This window comes from Lepeophtheirus salmonis, chromosome 9 (genome assembly GCF_016086655.4).
Source record: "Lepeophtheirus salmonis chromosome 9, UVic_Lsal_1.4, whole genome shotgun sequence".
NCBI lineage: Eukaryota > Metazoa > Arthropoda > Copepoda > Siphonostomatoida > Caligidae > Lepeophtheirus > Lepeophtheirus salmonis.
Window position 1 is genome coordinate 25,072,937 of NC_052139.2, and position 3,193 is coordinate 25,076,129.

Here is a 3,193-nt window from a genome sequence, read left to right on the forward strand (position 1 = left end):
ATTTAAAGTGTCTGCCTGTGCGTCTATTTGCCCGTTTGACATTGCACAACTTATTTTTTCGGGTATTTTTTTGTAGAACTGAGTAACTATTAAATTTAAGAAATCAAAATGTAGCAATGATGTTGTATATATATAAATATATTTCATATTTGGTTATTTGAATCAAAGTTTTTCTTTTAATCGACTTCTAATTACTCCAATACCAGAGGTTATACCATTGCTATTTCTAGGATAAGAAAGAACAATAAGTCTTTTTTTTTTACCCTCTTGGAGGCTCTTCATTCACATGAAGAGCCTCCAAGAGTTATTTTCCAAGAGTTATTTCTCCAAGATTTATTTTCCAAGATTTTGTCACGACAAATTATAAAGTTTTTTATTCTTCAAGACAACATATTTCCTTAAATTGTATTTAGTCATAACAACTAGTTTAAACTACAAACTAGGTTATTTATAAGTTTTTGTTTGTTCACTGCATTCTCAAATTTTTATCTTATAGTCACATAATGAAATGCTCTAATTTTCTGAAAGGAAAATCCTATTAGATCAGGGGTTATTAACCGTTTTAAGATCAATTCACCACTTCTTATGATGCCAAATTTCCCTTTTTCCACCAAAGCAACTTTTTTGGATTTGCACCCATGCAGTAAGTAAATATACGTTTTACTTTTTTGTGCCATTTTATGGCTCTTAATTTATGAAAAAAAATTGCCAGTTTAAAAAAAAAAAATGACTTCTTCCTCGATTATCGTGAAAGCAATTCACAATACATGCAAAAGCATGTACCACTGAAGATATACGACTAGAAATTATTCTTTTTGCCAACGATCATCTTCGAGTCAGTTTGGCAACAAAAAAGGAAATATTATGTGAAATGAAAAATAAATAGAAACCAGACCAAAATTTAACAAAAATAATTATTCATAAAAATTTAGAGGGCCTCTTAAGGAACAAAGTTAGTAACTGACAAACCGTAGCTTAAATTCTTATTGAAAGTTGTTGAAGAGCATCAAAAGATGTATCTAGACTCGAAAGAAATCTGCATTTAGCAAGTAAATGTATAAAATAATCTAGCATGTTCCTTAAAGTGAGCCGAATGAAATCAATTCCTTTCTTCCTCCTAGTATGACACACTGTCTTGTCATATGGTGTACATATTAGGATGTGTTTACTTTTGGAATTAACACTTGATTCAAATCTTTTATTCTCCGACAAAGGTTAGTATATGTTTTAAAATTTCATCAATATATTTGCTAATAATGCTATCAATCTTCCTTAGTTCTTTTTCATTATCGTTTCTGATGGAGATTATATTTTCCGGAAATAGTTGCATCTGCAGGATGTTACTAATAATAGTAATATTATGTTGTTTTTTTGGGTAGTTGGTTCAGATTTTTGGGAAAAAAAATTAGGGTATAATTTTATGGGCCTGGGTCTGAATTTAACAAATTGACCATTTTTAAGAAAAGACGCCTCATTACAAATTTTTTCACTTAAATTTTTTATTTTTCATTGTTTACATCTCGTTACTTTTAAGGTACCATTTCAAATGAAAATATTTGTATTTGAACTCGTCTCCTTTTTGGGAACACTTTGAAAAAGTCAAGAAAAGAAGTAAAAATAACGAAAGTATATGATTCCACATGATGATGCTAAATTTGGATTTTTGTTTATTATAGTTCAAAAGGGCCTCTAAGTGTGTGAGGGGTAGTCACAAGTGCAGGAAAAGATTGGTAACCTTGAAAATTTGTTTTGCAGGAGATCAAGTACAATCAGCTGTGACAAAGGATAAGAAGGAAATTAGGAAGAACATTGGCAAGAATTACTGTGATGTCGATCCCTGATTCTTCTCATAGTCCAACAAGAGCTTTTTAATTAAAACTCTGATACAAATTCCGTAGGTTACTGTTTGTCTTCTATGAGCTCATCTGTTTGAATATTATTTTATCTATTTCAGAAAAAGAAGTTCATTTGGAAAGTTTTTTAGGACAAATTATTATCTTATTAATACATCATGTGTAATTCCTTTAAATTTACGTAGTTCATTATAATAAAACGAACATATTAGACTCTTACTTAGTTAATCATTATTTTCTTATGTATCAGAATAATTAGAGAAATGAACTTTGATGAAAGTTTTTACAAGGTTCTGTTGTAAAGGTGAAATCAATAACGTTTATCAATCAATTCCAAAGTCTTGCTATGTAAAGGTGTAGATAATTGAGTTGTCAATTATGTTTGGGAATTCAATATCCTGTTATTCAAATAATGATGAATTTATATATTGATAATATTGTTGTCATCATCATTCCATGTAGTATAAATACGCCAAAAACATGGAAAGTAAACTTATATCAAATCAATTTACCTAATCATGAGGACATTAGTATTCGTTGCTCTTATTGCGTCTACTTTGGCTAATCCCAAATATCCAGATACTTGTGGTATTGAAAACAAACCTTCAGTGGATTCAAGAATCATTGGAGGACAGGAAGCAGTAAGGAGTCAGTTTCCTTGGCTAGCTGCTGTATTTACCCATGGTGAGTGTACTGGTTCTATTTTGGATGAAAATTGGATTATTACTGCTAAGCATTGTATTGATCTTAATGGTGTTGCCAGAGTTCGTGTTGGGGCTCATAGCAAATATGGAAGTATCATTGATGAAAAAAAATATGCAAATACGAGAAAGTTCCCATTTTAACGTATCGTCAAAGGGAGACTTTGCTTTGATCAAATTGAACAGTTCTTTGATATTAAATAGATTTGTCCGCCCCGTTTGCTTACCAACACGTGCAAATGTTAGTAGTTCCTTTATTGGTTCAAAAGCGACCATAACAGGATGGGGTGTGAATAGTTTTGATAGAGCCAATTATGCTGAATTATATTTTGCTAAAAATGTTTCAATTATTCAATGAAATCAAGGAAAAGATATAATCTGTACCGATGCAAATCACGGAAAGGCTGTTTGTTTTGGTGACAGCGGCGGCCCTCTTAACTACGAAATGGAAAATGGAAGGTATATGCAAATTGGAGTCAACCAATTTGTGACAAATTGGAAATGTGTAGGAGGTATCAATGGGTTTGCACGTGTATCATCACATCTAGACTTTATTCAAGAAGTAACTGGAATTGTTATCGAATAATGAATTTATTGTATTTTTAAAATAAATATTAAATAAAAAACGCATTAATTCTA

The 3,193-nt window shown here is 30.8% G+C and overlaps 1 pseudogene; it reads left to right on the forward strand.

Annotated features, from left to right (window-relative positions):
* The first annotated feature begins 2,221 nt into the window (after nucleotides 1–2,221).
* Nucleotides 2,222–3,193, forward strand: LOC121124723 (brachyurin-like; annotated as a pseudogene).